Genomic DNA, 21,301 nt, shown 5'->3' on the forward strand with positions numbered 1-21,301 from the left:
AGAAAAGCGATGCATTATACACACACAGAGGAGGCGAGGGGAGCGGGGCCGCGGTGCCGGACTAAGAAGAGATGTCTGGGATGGTGGCCGACACGATAAAAGTAATGGGACCGCGGCGACGTGGCCCCTGTCAGCCTGAGAGGTCTGCCTTAGTGTCTCATGGGCCCGCTCCCCCGGGAAGCACTGTGTATTTACAGTCTCCCGCGGGCTACTGATCATCCTGGGAGGGGTTGGGAGGGGGGGGGGGGGGGGGGGGGAGGATGACCTGGTTGAGGAAAGCTCTTGTACCCGGTCACAGTGAAGGAAAACAACCCACAAAAAATACAATGTGGAAAAACAAAGCAGAAGGGGAGGGCACATCTGGCAGATGGGCCGAGAGGGAGAGTGTTCAAAGAGTGAATGACATTACGTGGGTCTCTGAGGTATAACAATAAATCTTCAGCAGGAGAAGAAAGGAAAAAAAGGGTATTGTCAAATTCGATGCGTTACGGATATTTAAACTTCACCACACCATCACTACCGCCATTACATTTCACCAGGTCCTATTATTCCAAAGATTTACTACCCTCATGGTTATTAAAACAAAATATGTGTGCCTTTGGCAATATTCTACACCTCGTGCCTTTCATTTCACTAGCTTTGCATCATATCGCTCATTGCATACAGTTCAATACTTAGCAATAGTAAAACAGAAGACATCAGTTCATCGCGAGGCTACTAAAGCACATGCCTGCAACCCCAGACGACTGCCCCCATTGGCTCTCCTACCAACGCCATGAGCAAAGATGAACAGAACACACATTATTTTCTCAGCTATTCAACATGTTTAATACGGGTGAAACATACTCAAAAGCTCCCTGTTCAGCATGACTGTCTCCTTTGGATCTGAATGAAGGTCTTAATGAAAGTTCCATGATGAAAGGGACTTCCTTTTTAGAGGGAATCACTGAGGTGAATGAAAAACCGTTCCGCATGGAGCTAGACAAATATATATTTATAACACGGACTGGTCCAAACGCATGTTATTGAACGTTCCTAAATAATAGGTGCAAAAAAATAAAAACATGATGCCAGTACAGTATTTGCGCTAAAAATACCAGCATCCCTCTCTCAGCAACACCAAGCAAACCTCTATTACGAGAGTGAAGGCTTCATGTCAGACACTCAACCTGACTGCCCTGTGGGGGCATATCATTTGTCTAAGAGTAGCAGAACGGAAGTATATTCACCTCATCATCTTGACAATCAAGCCAGAACTATACTGTCGGTGAGGCATAATGTGGTGTGTCCATAGTTGTTTCCTTGACATAAACAGTTTTTTGCTCTGTGATCAATAATACAACTCATAGGGCCTTTGGCAATGACATTAGAACAATGAATACTCCCAACAAACTGCCTCACTTTAATCAAGAATCCAACCTTTTTGCACAGCGAATGTAATCGCATCCAAGTTGAGTTGGGATTTAATAAAATGAAATGATTGAATGTGTTCTTAGTCAGTAAAGCAATGCTTTGTCAGTCCCTGGTAGAATTACATTTGTTTTTATGTATCCTCTTGAGCTTTGGTAGGATTTGTAAACTCCAAGCACTATATTTGCAAAATAATTAAATATATATAATATGTAGCCATCTACCCACAAAAATCTGAAACACAATAATTCAGTGATGCAGTGCTCTTTTAATCTCAAAGGTGCAAACCTGAGATAGGCCTGTGTGCTGATAGGATTTGACACATGCACCTTATCAGCTGAAGAGACTGAACTTTCATATTTGCATGTATGTGATTATGGTTGTGAGGTACTAAAGTTTTGATAGGATAAAAAAAAAAGAGTGAATTGAAGTGAGGCTGTGCTACCTCAGCATTACATAGGCAGGTAACCTCTTGTAAATACCCAATCTGGCTCCCTGAGAAGAAAATGTCAGATTTGCATAAAAGCTACAAAATATTGTAATATTTTGTTTTCCTCTCTCCGTATTGAAGAATGGGAGAATGTGAAGGCCAAACAAGATGGGAGGATGTTTTCAGGTATTTTTTTTATTAGTCATTAATAACAAATATCTTTGTGAGGTTTTAGACAAATAAAGGAGTTCATTCCATTACGAATATAAGTGGATTTAAATCATTGTCTGTGTCCACAATACCTTTCACAGTAACAGTAAGTCTTTGTTTATTCAACTTCCTCTGCATATGCCTGAAAAAGCACTATGTGTCTTTAAAAACAATGTCTTAGATTGTCTCCCCTTTGTTTAGTTCTCCATTTAAAGACACACATGGATTCAACAAATTGTATGAATATATTTTTTATAAAGCACAGACGCTCTAACTCTATTTACCTTGAACTTGTCTAAAGGTTTGCTGCATCTAAACACATCATTGTGCAACTTATATTCATGTTACAAGTTATTTCACAACTAAACTAAAAAAGGTTTATTTTTTTAGAAGAGGGAGAAAATATGTCGCAGAAAAATTGGGTGTGGTCATTGGCCTATACACCTGCCATTTGGCTGGGGATAACTTCATCTCAGTGACAGACGGAACTGACCCCTCCCTCTATCATTTGCATAATATAACATAGTATAAAAATGTATCTAACAGAAAAATAACAGAAAACATTTGTGATGTACTTGTTTAAGATCCATCCATCTATCCTCCAATTAATTTATGGCCGAGATAACAGAGGCTGTAGCTAATCCCGTCATGGTGAATATATAGAGGCTCTAAACCTCATCCATTGCAACGTATCCATACCCTTTTTCCACCTGAATTAACACATGCTGTATATATGCTGCTTTCTTAAACGAGGGAAAACACGCTAAAAAAGAAGAAGGACTCCTTCGCCAATGCTAGTTTACTAGTATGCCTTTCTTTTTCTTTTTTCTGCTGCTGTGTCGTGTCGGCATAACTAACGCACCACAAAAAGGGTGCGTAAACAGAATAAAGTTGCTTAAATATTTTAAGGTGTTTACTTATTGTTGGCCCATGTCCACATAGTGACATTTTCTCTGTGCCTGCGCCTTGTCGCAGCTGTCCATTGACACGAGTGTGTATTATTGGGTCACATGTGGACTCCTAGACAAAAAGAATAGCGCCTGGTATCCTTTTCCAGAGTATTTTTGCTCTTTTGTGCAGGCTTCCCATTCGACTTGTTATCACAGATTAAGTCATCTGTCAGATGAACGTTTCATTTCAGAAAGAGAATTATAGACTATAGAGTCAGTTGTTTTCACCAATCAAAACTTCAATATTTGAGCCTTCAATCGCGGCTTATCACTCATGGATGTAGAACAAAAAGTTATCGCTACAAAATGACACTAGGAGCCAAAGATCTAAAATGGATAGTTGGACGCTGCATACCTCATTACGGTAATATTTACTTTGCCAGGTATGAAAATAAACATTTGCGGCAGACCAAATCAAAGCCCATATCCAATGTCTGAATACTGGCATCAAACAGGGTGCAAAGCAACAACACACTCATTAAACCCAAGCCATACTTTATTTGATGTCTTAATGTATAGAATACATATATTTATATATCCACATACTCTAATTCATAAGCACTATTACTGGTGCAGAGAAAGCAGAGGCAGAAAGATATTGAAATAGCCGTGTCCTTTGTAGAGAATTACACGTGAATAAGGTCCCGGTAGATAAGACAGTTGATCTATTGGTCTTTGTACTTTCTCAGCCATTTCATCGGGACTTCATAGATTTCATAGACTTCTGAAATAGAGGACTGTGCTATATGCATCATTATATTCATCCCTACAAGTAAGAGGGAACTGGCGTAGATTGACATCAGAAGAGGACAGTCCGAGCATTACCCATTTATATTTGCAGTGAGCAAAGCATCTGTTGTGGATCACTGACCAGACTTCAAACTAAAGTGCTATTTAGTCATACACACAATAATTAGGAAGGAAACTGTATTTTGATCTAGTAAATGAGACAAGTAAAAACGCATTGCGGATAGGCCAACTAATTACAACAACGTCAGGATGGATCAATAAACAAATCATTTGTATTGACAAGATTGAAGATTTATATAGGCAATAAGTCTGGGATGCGCTTTTTTAACAAGCACCAAGTATTCTGCAGCTGCAAAACACTGACTACCCATATGCTACTGATGGATGCTTCCACAAAGATGTATATTACCAATCAAAGTCGTGAAAATAGTGCATATGAAGATGTGCAATTTTTGGCTGGGCTGACTCAGAAGTGTAGCCAGCATTGTGAGGGATTCGCTCAGCACTTCATTGCGATTCACGACATTTGGGCTTCACTACGAGCTCTCGTCTGTATGAAAACGCTGAAATGACTGGTGAAGCTCGGGAGGTAACAAATCAGCTTGCATTAATGCTGAGATTGGACATGGTGTGGTTCAGTGGCTTAGTTCAACCTCTGCTAGCAGAAATTCTGCTACCATGCTATAATGGTACTACATACAAGTCAGAAGTTCGCCTGGTTAATGAGTTCTTTATATAAAGGTTGGACTGTCTTTGGGGCCTCCATATGGGCACTCGGCTCGCTGCTACGTATCGACATCTTGCCCAAAGGGAAAAAAATACTGTATGGGGAAAGTATGTGCACTGGACTGAAGAATTGCCATGCTTTGCACACATGAGAGAAAAGCCCAAGGGTCACCGAGTGCATTTATCTATTTATCATGGCCTAAGGATAATTTGTCTTGAATGCACACGTGGCATGTCGTCTAACAATGCAGCACTTGTATTTAGAAACACACACACACACACACACACACACACACACACACACACACACACACACACACACACACACACACACACACACACACACACACACACACACACACACACACACACACACACACACACACACACACACACACACACGTTTTAGCAAATAACCAATGAATATGAAAACAGAAATGCTACTTTCTGGATGTAAAATAAAATGCGAAAAAGACAGCTAAAAAACAAAGCATCCCATGACCTCTCTGGAGCATTTGTGCATGTGTCAGAGCAAAGGGGCCAGGGAGCTTTACTTTTGGGCAGCTCGTGTTAATACGGTGTGTTTACAGATGAATGTCAATAAGCAAGCCAAAATGAATGGCAGCTAGTCTCACGAGAACAAAGCCGGGAGAGAACTGATGTAAAATTATTGATGAAATGCTGAATTAAAGTGGTCTGTTGACTGAGGTTCTCCAGTGATTGATTTGTAAAATAGCAGGGACCTGCCTTTTCAGCTGAAGGTCATGGCTAGCTGAGGACAGAGCCCTTGCTTCGCGTTCCCAAAGTGAGATATTTAGTTCCCTCAACCCGGCTCTGCGTGAAGAATGAAAGAAATGCAGTCCTTCCCCCCGCAAGTAAGTGGAACAAAAGCCAAATGTCACCGCTAGAATCACTCCCCAACCCAAAAGTCATTCATGCGAAACTTCTAAAAGATATATCTGATGGTAAATTATACATGCAGCTCCCTCTAAGAGCCTTTTAATATAAAAAAAGCTCCCTTTCTCTCCCCTCTCATGACTTCAAGCTCCTGAGTGTTGTTGTTTTATCCTCCTGAAGAGTCTGCAGCACAAGGCCATGACGCCAAGGGAGCAAGCATCCATAAGACACAATCTGGAAAACGCTCAACATAGATAAGATAACAAAAGAGCACATCTGGACGAAGAGAAAGAGAGAGAGAGAAATAAACAACCTGAGTAACAGCCGTCAACGCATGAATAACACAAGGACATTAGCCGTGTCATCACTTGTCTTCCCTCGGGCTTTGGAGTGCTGTAAAGAGCTGGCGGCGGGTCCAGCACTCTCCCCATCACTTTCCTGTACTACAGCCCAACATATGCAGATAAGGACGTTGTGATGGAGGGGGCAGAGTCCGCCGTCTTTCATGTGCACATTAGCCCCCCGCCTCCCACTCTGATTATCTACCTGTTAGCCGAGAGATGTCTTGATGCGGAGCAGAAGGCCTCATAACGACGGCTGTTGACTGGTACTCCGGATCACAGCCTCACGGGACAGGACAAAACGCTGGGGATGGCAAAGGAGAAGCATCGCTCCCTGTATTCCTCCCATTCCACACACAGACACACAAACACGGAAGAACACGTAACCTTGTAAATATTTAGCATAACCACTCTGCTCATCTGAGTGTTTGGGTGTAAATGCATGTATATGAGAGCACAGTTTGTAGCTCCAAAGCATCTCAAGCCTGCCGATGAATACTGATGTTCTATTTTGAGTGGTAAAATTGTCTTGTTTTGACAAAGATTTGTTTTGAGAAATGAAAAACAGCTCACGCAAGTGCCTTTAACTTCTGCTCCTGTCAGAATGCTAATCAAGAGCTTTAGGTGGTTGTGGGGTTGTGGGGAGGGGGTGGGGGCTAGAAGGAAGGAGAAGAAGGAGGAGGGAGTGCGTGGGGTTTGTGCTACTCGCATATCGTGGTATACACAAACAGCAGCGGTTTCCAGACTGTGTTGGGATTTATATCAACAGCCGGGCTCCCCCCCCCCTCCCTCCCTAAGTGGAGACTGTCGCAGCCACCTCCTGCAAGAGGAGTGGAGGTTGTCATCCGTAAACTGGTTCTAAATCTCGGGGAAGATGAAAGCGCACCGGGTCTCGTGGAAGCCAGCCCCAGGAGGAAGTCCCTGACGCCCGATATTAGAGGCTGAATAAATCCTGTGAACTTGCTGCATCATCTAAGCCCTGATCAATACGCCTCCCCTCCGCCATACAGAGATCCCAGATTCCCAGTCAAGATGAAGACCTGCTCATTAGCATCTGCTGAATGATTGGTTGAAAGGGACGAAGGTCAGCAGGGTGTGTAAGAGGGGCAGCATGGGGGTGAAGAGCATGGATATTGCATAACAGTCCCTTGATAATGTGAGGCTCACACTTTCAAATTGAGACGGATCAATTTTACGCAATTTATTACCCTTTACCTGTCTTTGGGGAGGGAAGGGAAATTACTACAAGCTTTCACTGGTATGTGATGAGGTTAAGATATTATCATTTTATAATACATCATTTTGTTTTATTACTGGGCCCAATTGATGGACCGAGTTATAACTGCGTGTTTAAAGTATTTATTTGAACAATTGACCTAAACCGTTTTCGGCCTTTGGTGATAGACTATGGGAACTTAACCAGGTCTTGGGATGGTAATTGATATTCTATACAATCATTTTTCTATGATTATAACCGTATTACATTCATCCACATCACCCAAATTATGTGGCAAGTCTGAAAATAAAAGTTTTTTCTTATTTTACAGTTCATTACTGATAGGATTAATTGGTGACTTCAAATAATATATTCACTTGACGAGATATCTGAAATATTGTCACTTTACAAACAACCACACAATCTTTATTGACTGGCCTCAATTTCTGTGGAGGAAAGATAAAGACAGCAATCACATTCTGCATTAAAAACATACCCCTGACTAATTGGGTTGATCAAAGTGGAGAGCAAAAACACAACAAGGGCTACTTGTTGATTCAGGCATGCAGTGGCGCCTGTCTGTACAAGAAATAAGGCCTTTTTTTTTTATCACATTCATAAAGGGCTAAATTTGTGAAAAGACTGCGTCCCAGAGGTACTGGGCTTTCCCCCTCTATATGTTTACATAGTAATCCAAAGAGGATGTAAACGTTTAATAGTGCCACTTATGAAAACATTCATTTGGATATGGTTACATGGATTCTGGAGGCTTTCGTTCAGACTGTTCCCTCCAGACAAGTGGAGCACACAAACTAGACGGTGTTATATTCAGTAAGTGCGCCTCTATACATGTCTTTGAATGAAATGTCCTTCGGTGAAAGTTATCGATTAAATCACCAACTAAGTATGTATTGAAACAAACACCCCTTATGCGTGTACAGCCACAAGTATAATAAAAAATAAAAAAGTCTACCATCTCCTTTAAATGTGGCATAATGTATACAACTATGTTGAACTGATTCAGCTCTAGTCAAGAGGAAAAATACACATTTTGCACAAATGGTGCACTTTAAAAAACTTGAACATTTGCATTGTCGTTGGGTTTTTTACAATTCATCATTCATCAATCATGTGAACACTACACTCTGGCTAACAGAAAAGGGAAGAGATATGGGCAGTGAATTGCAGCATTCCTTTAATCCAGTGTGAATAATATTTGACACCATTATCATACGGCCCTGTTATTTGTGGGAGGTTACTATAAGGTGGTTCCAAAGGAAAACTATAGGGTTATTTTTTGTGCTATAGTGTTAAAGCTACTAGTTAATAGTTAGGCTGTACTTGATGAGCTGCAAGTCGAAAAAAATTGCAGGTAGATGATTCATCCAACCTACTAATTCCACGACCATGCAACAGAAAACAAGGAAAAATCTGAAAGTGATAATGAAACCAAAAACTCAAATGACAACACATGGTGTTCTTTGGGAATATTCAGCCTCCACTCAAAAATCTCTCGATACATATGAATTATATATTTATGTTTCAGTAACGTTTCATCATCTTTCCTTTCTTTAGTATTAGGATATCCAGAAGGTCCGTCCGTTCTTTCATGGGCTCATGGTGAATCAATTTCAGGTCAGAGCATAACAATGGAGCTCCACATTTCCACAAGTCCTTCCCTGAAGACACCGTCCCCTAAGGCAGGACCTGGAGGGGGTGAAACCCTCCGCCTTGTTTCAGCAGACCATCGAGGTGCATAAGTCGTACAATAACCGGCATATTTCTGTTAGAAACCAAAAAACACCGCAACGGATTGATTTATGTGTGAATCCCACTTCAGTTAAAATATAAATGGTAGATTTGAGATAAGGAAGCAATGACCTTCATGTCTACTAGACGGTTACCCATGTTACATCACCCACACACCTCACTTCCATCCTGCAAGTCTGACTCTTGTAAACTCTTGAGGGCGGATAGACAAGCTTTTGCAGCCGGTTTCATCCTCTTTTAAGGTCAAAGCAGTATTGTCCCAGTAGGAGCTCCAGTGATTTTTCGGGCTTGTCCCATCGCCATTGTTGATTTTTCAAGGGCTTTTGTTCAGTAGCAGCTGCACGCCATCGGTTTCCCTCAATTCCTCTACCTCAGATCTAGGGATCTCTCAATGTGGAACTTGCATTTAACAAAAGAAAGTCTGGGCATAATGCTGTTCCTCAGCTGTGCTGAAGATGCCCAGTGGTAACTGATGTAACGCCACAACTCCACTCAACTTAGTTCATGCTTTAATAAGACTATCTGTCGTTATGCAGCAAGCACAATGCTGTATAAACCGTTTGGTATCATAAATGGTATTGTAGGTTAAACATTTTTACAAATGACATCTGCAAGCATCAAATAGCAGGCACTATTGCCATTCTGTGCAAGGGCAGAATGTCAGTGTCAATCTGCTAAAACGGCTCATCTCATGTTCCAAATGGGCATGCAAGCCAAAATGGAGGTTTCTGAGTCAACTAACAGCCAATAAAAGAAAAGGATAAAACTAAAAACGTACTCCGCCCCTGAACAAGTTGGACATTATTAAGACATGAAAAGGGGCCATTTTATCAAAAGAATATTTTGTCTACACATTACGATGGGGTCCTTTGACAGACTGCACCATTAATTAGATCCATAGAACCCATAATGGCATGTGACCTTTTTCATAGTGCTTCTGGCTTCACCTCCAGATTGGGACATTTAGCTGTCGCTGTGGACAATTATCTCGCAGGTACCTCCCACTGTGTCCAATAACAACACTTAATCAGCCAAAGAGCATTATAAGCAGGGAGGCATCCCCTTTTTCCTGACAGTCTACCTCCCTCTCTCCAGGTCTGTCTTTCCACTCCCACCCAGTGGCCCCGTTGGGCTGCAGCTTTTCTGACAGCTTTTGCTGGGCGAGTCAATCATATCCACTCCGCAGCCTCACCACTCACCTGCACAGTGAGGGGCAAGGGCCAGAGCAGCCCGAGCTGGCCATAACCAGGGGCACTCGCAGGTACCATGCTTTCAGGGGACACCCAGGTCAGACCATTTGGTGGACAGTGGGGGGACGAGGGCGCATCTGTCTCACTTGCCTTACAGCGACTGGTCGTCATCGTCGGGCAGATGGGAAAAGAGAGTGGTGGCATCACTGTCTAGGACCACGGGCGTGAACGCCAAGGTCACGTACAGCAAATTAACACAGCAAAAAGAGGCGGGACATAAATAGCGAAGAGAAGAAGAGAAGAGGGATGAAAGGGGCATATGTGACGGGAATACAAAATACATTTGTAAACAGACTTGGGTTTTGCGTTTGGTGTAATTTGCCAGCTGCTGGGTTATGGTTCATCGATTGAGAGACCGTGGTAATGGCCCAGTGTTTACATTAGATAAGGATAAAATGGAAAAAAAAAGATAAAAGATAAAAGCTGAACGAACAAAAACAAATAAAACGGTCCATTCCAGTCTTTTATAGGGTCCCTAAAGTATGAGTTAGCATCACATTGATGTAGATGCATGGGGTTTCTTTTCTTAACTCCTTTTTTTTGCATTGACATACGTTGAGAAACACTATTTTCAGCAGCACTTGATAAAAAATAAAGATACTGAATTGCTGTGAACTGAAAAACAGGTATTTTCCTTCTAATGTGTCCATGCTGGAAGTAGCCCGAGCCATCTGTCGGGTGTCTGCTGTCTCGATCAATCATTTTAAAGATGGCAGAAGCCAAGGTCTGATATGGGAACAATAGCACAGACACTCAGTAAATGACTTCAGTCAGTCATCAATTACCAGGAGACCATGCAGGAAGAACAAAGGCCACCTAATTACATTTAATCTTCGCTCTGGATGTAAAACAGGAGGTTAACATAATATCACTTAACCATCTGAACCATCTTCATGGTTCAGCGCTGCCAAATACTTAGGCTAATGAAAGCCAGTCTGCCTCACTAACGCCCTCTGACTGGTCATTCTTTTTTTTTTTTGGCCTTTGCATTTTTTTAGTTTTTTTTTAGAACAAGTCACTGATGAAAATCCAATTTTCTGTGTGCTTGGTTTCTTTTTAAAGTCTGTTCAGTTGTCATGTCTTGCGTCAAAGAGATTATTATTTTTTTGCCACTCTGCCAGCTCTCTCTCCAAATCTATCATTTACAGCAGGTACAATGCTTGGATAGGACAAATCCTTTCTGCATGAGCTCCCCTTCTGTGCAAGGACTTGAAAGAGGATGGAAACTCTTGTGCAGAATGAATGAGTTCTGGGGGTTTTGAATATGTCATTGGCTTGCTATTCTCAAGAGGTAAGACGGCTGTGCAGTGGAAAGCACTGACATTAAGAAGTTTTGTCATATGGGACTCTAGCAGGGGGAAAAATCCTTTGCAAATCACACTTTTGGATAGAAAACAAACAGAGGGTGGAAAGAAAGCAACTCAGCAGTGTCCATGGGGGGGGGCACCTGTGTATTGCAAAGTTAAACATGTAAAGTGGTTTTACATCTTACTAGTTGCCAATTCCCTGTGGCAAATCATGCATGGGCTTGTCGCATGAAATAAACCTTGTAGCATAGGGATGTAAGGTGGGTATTACAAAGATGGACTACCGGTGACAGAGAAATACACCCATTTTCTCGCAACCTCAAAGACCTCCAATACCCGCCCCAAATGTTCTCTGTGACCTCTTCAGACCCATTTCAGGACTTTCAGGATTGGTGTGAAGAAAGATCCAACATCAAAATGATGAATAGAAGAATGATAAGAAAAGAAAAAAAAAGCCTAAGAAGGGCTTTGTGATGGACATAGAAAAATAGGGAGAAAAATACATCAAAGAGGGATGTTTTCAGAAAGCTCTTTCATACTCAACACAATTACCATAGTAGCAATGTTTGGACAACATTCCAAGAGGAATATGCAGACTTCCAGCAGGTTTATTAGCCTCAGATCATGTAAACACTGAGACACTGAAATGGACAGCAAAGCATGGAGACACAACACACAATCAGTGTGTGTGTTTGTGAATACAATACATATCTTTTCACCTCGCTGGTTGAGGACAAACTGAAGAGTTATTTACGCTGGTTCTGACCTCACAGGTGACATTGACACAAACTGCCTCTAAGGTAGAGTAAAGTCGAGGCATTCAAGCAATTTTGAGAGACTTGCATTAAATCAATGCATGTGAAGTCAACAAATGTTTGTTGGATGCTGGGGATGCGATGAAAAAACAAGGTTCCCAGCCCCCTTATAATAATTACAGTTAGAGTAAACACGGCATGTGAAGGCATGCCCTGGTGGCAATGCATCAATACTAAGCAGACACATAGCCATGGTGCAACCTCTGGCTCTGGGTTACAAAAACACCTGAGGTGCGATTACGCGTGTTTTAAACTGCAATAAAGACTATCATAAGAATAAGATCAATAATGAGTCCAACAAACATTTTTCAGATTTAAAATACATTTATATTCCGGGGAATTTTTTTCTCTTCTTGATGGCTCATCACTAAAATGATCTTGCAGATTTAGTTTTCACATTACTTTTTAGCCGTTATGGCCATGTTGGACATCCTACTCTGCCACTGCTCACTCCTGCTTCGTTTGTATGGCCACACTATTGACCAAAAATAACAACATCAATGCGTACTCTGGCCAACCCCTCTGGAGCAGACCCAATCCTGTAATTCAACCATTGCTTACAGCAGATGAAGCCTGTGAGTTGAATACTAATCTGGCTAAGGCCCTAATGGCTTTGAAGTGGGCTGAGATGCAAAGATGACTAGCCCAGCTCTTCCGTTAGGAACACAAACCTTTTTTGTCGTATCTTGACAAATGGATCAAAGCATTCTATACAGTGTTGTATAGATTGATATAAATTATATAATATGATAATGTCACATGAATAAATCAATCCATAAAAAAAAAAGAATTGACAAACGTCAGTTATTGTGTAAGCTCAATCCAAAAGTGACTATAATGGCCAAGCCACTTTTGTATTTTTTTGCTGATGCATCATTTTATCGTCAATATTTTTTATTATGTTGGTCTATCTTTTGACCAAAAATGCACAACATACTGAATTTTTTTTGGGGACAATGCGCAGTGCCTGTGCTGGAAACCAACAGGTGCGAGGGTGTTACACAGGGTATTACCGTTTTTTACAGAGATATTGCCCAAATGTATTTCTGCAGTGACCAGTCTACTATATGGGTTTGATTTGAAACCCAAACAGACACTTTGTCTGCTTCAGATGTCACATAGGTCTTTGTAAGACCTTCAATACAATCAGCTGCGGCAGCACTATGGTGATAGCGCTGTAGAAAAGTCTTGCAATCTTTGCCCACCACCTTGGCATTGTCACTTATGCCAACAGGACCCATTTATTACAAACAAAACCTTGCAGATAAGTGCATGTAGAGATCAAGGAGCTTGTGTCTACATTCACAGATACATTTATATAGACAAACATCTATCATTAACAACAAATGGATGAGTGGAAAATATCCAAATATATAAAATAATGTGATTTAAATAATCACAATTATTTGTAGACTAACAAAAAGTAAAAATACAGCTTGATCCATATCATACCTTCTCCTACCTTTGGAGATACTCTCCAAAGAAGCGCCAAGCTATGCTAAGCTATGTGGTTGTTCACAGCGGAACGAATGGCTGTTCCAATCACCTTGGCTAAAAGCTGAAATGGGTCCCGGAAGTGCCGGGGTCGTGTCTAATGCATGGGATGACTAGGATGGCTGATTTAGCCCTTGCAGACCCCTACAGACTCTAATCAACCTCCATAGAGTAGCCAACTTGAGTGCCAAGATCTCTAAAGGTGCACTCTGCAAAGAGCACAGTACTTACCCACGTTTTGTACTCTTCTTTGTGGCTGTGGTTAAGGTAGGAGCTATTGCCGTCTCACAGAGCTGGAGGAGAGGTGGGGTACTGGCTCCACTATGGGGCTTGCATATCCTAACATCACATCACAATGACCGCCTCAATTTCGGAAGCATACGAGTGTAGGAATGTCTTCGGGAGTAATGCTGTTTTGGTTAGTGTTTAGTCCAAAATCATTGTGAAATTGTTTTTTATTATGGGGAGACGTTGTTGTGTTTGAAACTGCCACGGCATTTCTCATGTGAGGCGTGGCAGATCAAAGTTAGGATTAGCCTAGATTAATATATATATATATATATATATATATACACACACAGTATATATATATTTTTTTTTCTTTAGTCATTAGGATTTAACATTTCTAAAAAGATATTAAGAAAAGAGCATTGTCAACAAATAATCCCATAATGCATTACGCCCTGTACCGAACTATAAGAAATTATTCACTTAAAAACCACTTTACGTGGACGTGTTGACGTCTCTGACGCATGTGTGCTCCCTGTTTAATAGTGCTGACACAAAACATGTTTGACCCACTTCGCAGCAAGGAATGTGGGAAACGGATAGTACATGTTTCCTGCGCTTTCTTTTCCCCAAAGACTTGAGGAAAAGACTGAGGACACCTAAATCCCCCAACATTCCTATTAGCACACAAAAGACATCTAATAAAAGCCTGACCTTCACCACCGTGTTTTGAAGAGAACCAGCGGTTTGAAAGTCAAGGTCTTTACGCGGGATAAGCAGCAGTGCATTTTAATCCTGCCTCTGCTGAGTAGGACATCTGGTTAAATAACTCCCTTTTCACCCTTTTCCCTTTCTAGTGGGGATTTCTGTTACGCCAGTGCTCCCGTCTGCAGATCTGCAAGACCTCAGATCCATCTATTGTATGGCCACATTGTGTGGGTCTTAGGCTCCCATCGCAAATAGCCTCTGCTGGCGATGGCAGTGCATCCCCGTGCATGGCAGTGCGGTACAATCCTCCTCAGTGATTAGAAAGAGATTAGAGATTAGAAAACTTTTCTCAATGTTTCCTTGCCCTCACTATGTTTACAAAAGCTGCAAGTTGGTCAGTTATGGTTGAATCTCAAAACCAATTAACTTTTTTCCCACCTTGCAGAGCTGATTCTCCTTTGAACATTATCTTTGCCCCGTTATTTCCAATCCAAGGTTTCCAAGGCAACAAGACATCAAGCAAAATGCTGGAGTTTGCCTTTTGGGGAATTTTCAACTGTAGCACCTGAGTAAGGTTAATTACTTATTAAAGATAAAAAAGTACGTCCAGAAACAGTCAAGCCATGTCATGGCAAGTGGGTGGATTCTTTTAATGAACCTCATTATTCTTTCTCTGCCACACGCTCCACATAGCTAACACAATGAATGCAAGGGTGAACACTATAAATATGCATGCCCTAAATGTTTGACTCCGCCACCCAGTAGGCAGCATCACAAATCAAAGCACTCCCAATGCCACATCTAAAATGATCACAGGACATCTGAGCATATGACGGCTTATGTGCTAATTCACTTTGGTGATAGCCCGGTTGCCTCCCTCCGGCAGGAGACCTCAAACCATCTCCACCGGAGCCCTTGTAGGAGGCTGTCGGGTGATGTAAAGTGGTGGAAGAAACTGACAAGTCACCATGCCCTTTTCCGTCCCACCTTCCATCACATCCTGATGGGGCCACTCAAATTATTACAGCGTCATATTGAATATAGAAGAGCCTTGTCAAACCGTGGAACCCCCCAGAAATAGTTGTACGATGTACCGAGACAGTTAGGCATGCTCTCATTATATCCATCAAGTCAAACAGAAAGAGCAGAAACTGAAGTAAAGAGAGAGTTCATATTCCTCATTCGTAGAGGTATGGTTTTGCTGGACTGCTAGGGTATAAACATAAGAATGGACCCTACCACCCCTTTTCCTTCCTGTTTCACATATTCACGGTTCACCAAGACAAAGGATGCACTCTTGGATTACACAAGCAGCAAGAATAAGGTGATTTATTCCTTTTCTTTCAGTTTTATTTTTTAACCTTGAGACAGAGGATGGGGATGGCCTGACCTTTGTGCCAGATGGCATTAGCGTGCATTAGATGGGGGCCCACAACGACATGGACGAGGGAAAGGCCTCAGGCTCTGACAATTGGCATCCACATCTCCCTCTCCCCCATGGGTTTGACATCCAGCACCTGCCTGATGCATCGGCACAGAATCACCAAATAATACGCAATGGTTGTCAAACCTCTGCTCGAAAACCAATTTTAAATGAAATCCCTTTGAATGGCTAGAGTATGCAAGGGAGCCTTCTTTGATAGGGAAATCGTGCAAAAACCTCAAATGTAACATAATTGCAAAACAGGGACTATGTTATATTACTTACTTACATCATGGATTCAATGGAAGTTATTAAATGTGCTTCAAAAGTGAGAATGCTCCTTTTCAATTGCTTTGTTTGTTTACAAGTTTCAATCAATGAAAAGCAAAGTCTTGTTGAAACCAATAGGAGAATGTGTCTCAGTGTCGAATGTGATACAACAAATTACATTTAAACAGGCACCAACGTAGGCGCCAACCTAGCACACTTACCAAACCTGTAATGTTGAGTGATGAATTCATTTTCTCCAGTAGTAAAATGACACGTATATATTTAATGATGCAGCTTCATGCATTATGCAAAAGATCCGCAAGTCTGATTAGCTGCACAACACAGAAAGAAAATCCTCTATTATACATATGGCTGTATAGTGAGCTAATGCACTCTACTTAGTAAGATTAAGACTTGCCTCGCCATTTATTTGACTAAACAGAGAAGTTTCTATGCAGCACATTATGAAGGGCAGGCAATTTTTTGTTCATTGCAGATATGTGATTGCATATATAACGGTGTGGATCTTTAATGCCATTCTGAAAATGAATGAGAATGCTGTGAGTGGAGCTCACCACACATCATTTAGAATGGGCGAAATGAGAAAGCACAGAGGGAAGGCAATTAACATTTAAAAAGAGGAGACCAGCTCATTGGTAATGGCGATGATGCCATGGCCCTGAATGACTTGGCACACTGCAAATATTTAACAAGCTCCTAACTGAAATTGATAGATGTAAAATGCAGCGATGGAATATCATGTCTCCCAGGGACAAGGTGCTCTATCCACATTTTTCCGTTGTCATGGGCGATGCCCGAGCATTTTAACTCTTTACATTCAATAATGTAACTGTATAAAAGTTTGGCGGAAGATGCCTAAGAACATAGGACCCATTTCCATTATTTTTTTTCTCTTGAAAAAGGGAACAAATCAATCAATGTTCAGACCGCAAGGCTTGGTGCAGCAAAACATTGCTCTGATGCAATATGACGTATAGTGGCCTGGTGGAAAGCTTTCGCAGCTCCATGTGTTGTCTTGGACTGCATTACTGCAAGAAAATGGACTATTGATAGCCCTAAGGTACAATGGGCCAACCGAATCAGCCGAGTTCAGAAATGGAATAACAGAACATTAGGAATAACAAACAAACAAAAACCTGTTAAATCAAGAACTTGTGCTGTAGCTGTAGCTACCATTATAAATGATGTGCAGTATTACAACTTATATAGACTGAGGTTGATAATCACCTGTGTATACAAGACCTGGAGAAGCTGAATTACCAGCAATGACAAACTATCATTTTAAAAACACATGACTATATCCAGTGCAAACATGGGACTATGGGACTATTTTGCAGTGCATTTCCCTTGCTCACTATTAATTATCTGTTCTTTCCCTGCCCTGCAGACAGATACAGGGCCATCGTTGTTTTTGCGTTGTTTGTCTCCAATGTCACACGCAATACGACTGTCCGACCACATGATGAATGCAGCTCATGAAAGCTCAGGCTTGACAGAAAGAGCCTCTTGATGAATCCTATGTCACCTGTAGTCCTTTGATGTCAATACAGCAGTATTAGTTTGGCTCCCACGCCAAACTTCCCGGAAGAGATTAAGAGAGTAGCTGGGGACCGGTGTCCTTCTCTGTCGTGAAGGACGGCGTCCTGCTCCTGACTGCCCAATCAATCAGCCTCCTGCAGGGAGAGGGATCATCTCTGTCCCTGTCACCACAAGTCATAGCTCGGGCTGCAGCACTAACTGAACGTCAAGCACTCATAGCCTCATAATCGCCCTTGTCTGACCAACATCAGTCACATGGGGCTGATACATGTTGGTGGAGGATATCAAAAAATATAAAAATACATTCTGTGAATAGGTCAGTGGGTTTGAAAAAAACGAAACATGCTGAGGTGTTATGATATGCTCTGTGACTTAAAACGTTTCACCGTTAAGTTCCGATAACGTTACAATTGCCCTTTCAAGGCAAGCTACAGCGAAGATAAATTTTCTTTTTGATTCCTTCTATGATGATGGGTGTGATTACAAAACAAGCAGACCACAAAAGCGTGCATATCAATAAAAGAGTCAGACAGACAAACCAAGATAGGCAGACAGAGAGGGAAAAAACACTACAACCAATTCCAAAGATAATATCTCATGACAATGCAGGTTGTAGGCAGACTGGAACATAACTTGCATCTCAATTTGAACCATGCCATTCCCTCCTGCCCTGTACATCTTTGCACCCTACGCCCTAATAAAGTGCAGAAGATATAAAAACAAAAAAATATATATAATATAATATATAATAAAACACATTTCACGTTAAATCAATAGAGCCTGGTTTTTAAAAACCTATTACTTGCTTGGCGAGCTATAGCTTTCATTTTGCATACGTTGTCAAGCTTTCTTTGTGGGCTAAAAAAATCCTTTAGTTCCGATGCCTTCTTTTCAAAGCTTGGACAGAGAGCCTTTCTTCGGGAAGCTCAGTAGACATGGGCAGCATGGTCTGCCACAAATGTAGCCTCACGCAAGAGACGGGGAAACAAAGAACAGTTTCAAAGTGAGAGAAGGGGCTTTTAGTGCTATTTCTGTCCCTTTTGAATCCAGGTGAGTGATGTGAAGCTGTTGCTTGTCTGCTCTACTCAGCCTCAGGGCCCATTTTCCATTTTTTCTTTACAAATAGAAAATTGTCAAACACAGTACTGCTGTTAAGACTCAGAACCTTTTGCTGAGGAAGTTCAACCATATGATTTGCCCAAAATAATCTGCATTGGAACTCAAGTACATGGGTGTCTTGAAAAAGACATATAAACATAAACGGATTATAAAAAAGGGCAACGTATCCCATTGAAATTCCTATTTACACTGTTGTGCACCAGGACCAATCATTCTCGCTGGACTAAATCACTGAAAATGGTTTTTCGTGTCGCTGCAATAATCTGGAAGTGAGAATATCCAATTATTAGCTTTTCATTTGCAGCTCCAGTTCCTGAACATGGTCCTCGCCACATAGAGGGGTCTTAAGAGTCCCCCAAAGGTTTCTTGCAATCACCATGGGACTTTCCTTTCATTTCCATCTGCCAGGCCACAGCGCACCATTTTGCTCACTGAAATGCGACTTATGGCCAACCATAAGCATGGCATTGTCGGCTTGCCATAATGAAAAGCAAAGCTAAAATGAGTTTATCGAGGACAAATGTTTGCGGCCTCCGGAACGCTCTTCTTGGCGGGGCATGTTGTACAGGAGCATAACTGCAATTCAGATAACCTTGTCTGCATATCAGATGGAAAATCCACTCATCTGGGAATGAGAATCTACGGACAGGGGGGCGGAAGGAGGCGGGAGTCCCCAGAGACGCTTTCATATCCCTCCGATGATTGGTGGACAGAGAGATCAGGGATAAAACAAGGCAGTGACAGCAGTCATAATTCCTCAGTGGCTGTAATATAATGTCTAGGATCTTAGCCCTGATAGATTTTTTGTTTGACACCGTGTAAGGAATATATCCACACTATCAGGCTTCCATCCTTAAGCACAAACAATGCCAAGGCGGTCGGGGCCTCTGGTTTATTTGTTTCACGTTGGTTCTCCATTCCCTGAGGCTGATAGTTTGCCGAGAAGTGTCATTGACTAAAACAGACAAACATTTAGACCGGGAGCTGCCCTGACTGTAAAACGGTCCCTGAAATCCAGCTGCATTGATTTCTTGTCGTAAGCACACAAACAGAGAATCAGGGTAGGGGTACCATCTATATCTTGACTTTCCATCGCTATTTTGACTGATAGGAGCAGCCTGTGCACACAGTTCTGTTCTGTACGTAGTCCGCACATGGGCAGCTTCGGAGGGGGTTGTATTGTACTTTGCTCACACACTGCCAGCTCCCTAAACCTACAGTTTCAGTCTTAAACAAATAAACTGATATTATCTGTCCCCGCCATAGACGCTTCAGAAAAAGCAATTCACAGGGACATTCTGTATTTATAAATGTCAACTTAAGTGAATGCTAAGGTTCCCCACTGCAAAGGTTTTGTAATTAAAGGTCAATGCTTTTATCAAACAAATGGTTCAGCTGGTTTTCTTTCCCTGAAACCAAAAACAAAAAAAGGAAAATTAAAATTCAAGGACACATACGTTTGGATGTATGATGGCGAGTTGTACATACAGTATTTCTTGACAGTTCCGAGAAACACTGGAGGAGTTTCTGGAGCTTAACTTCTGTTGTTCATTTTCACCAAAGATGCTAAATACATCTCGTGCAGGGGTCACCTAAAGAGGCTTGACTCATATTCAAATTGCTTTTCCCTTCAACTTCACAATCTCCGCAACATCAAATTAAGGCCAGCAGAACAGCAGAAATCTATTTGACCATTGCTTCATGGGGCGTCGGCGATTGATGAACAAAAGAAAATAATCAGGGCATCAATATTGCAACCGGAAAGTGCACTTGTAATGAAGACATTGGGAGAGGCCTGCTCCTTCCAGCGTGAGAACCCTTGTCTGCTGCCCATCAAAACGCTCCCCACGGGCCCCCTGGAGCTGCCTCCAGCCGGCTGGAAAGTGGTAGGAACAGCTCAATTTGCAAGGGCTGACCGTCTGCAAGACCGAAACAAATGAATAAAAGGAGCTTGTGGAAGGCCCGGCGAGCATCAGACCAGACACCTGTTCTTGCTTCACTAATACGGTGACAGGTAAACAGGGGGCCGGTCCCCCTTGGTGGAGCGACGTCTCTTTGTAAATTGGCCGGATCATGACACAAGACGGGGATAAGCCAGCCGAAACACGAGTCGGCCCTTGTGGTTCCACCACTGTTTCCGCTCCCGCAACAAATCGATGCTACTGGTCGGACGGTCGGCGGGTAGATGCACACCGAGGGGCAGGGTCGCCCAAGCCTTCGTGTTTTTTTTTACAACCGTCACATAGGTTGTGTTACACTCACAGTGTGACATCAGGATACACAGCAAGGGGAGATTATAGCTCCCTGGCGGGCAGATAGCGGTTGATTAAACAACAAAACAAAGCAGCTTTTATGGAAACTGTCTATCACATGCCTCTCTTTGCTCGTCTAATTACATGTTACAGCGGTTCGTCATTTGTCGCTTTC

This window comes from Gadus macrocephalus, chromosome 20 (assembly GCF_031168955.1).
Source record: "Gadus macrocephalus chromosome 20, ASM3116895v1".
Taxonomy (NCBI): Eukaryota; Metazoa; Chordata; class Actinopteri; order Gadiformes; family Gadidae; genus Gadus; species Gadus macrocephalus.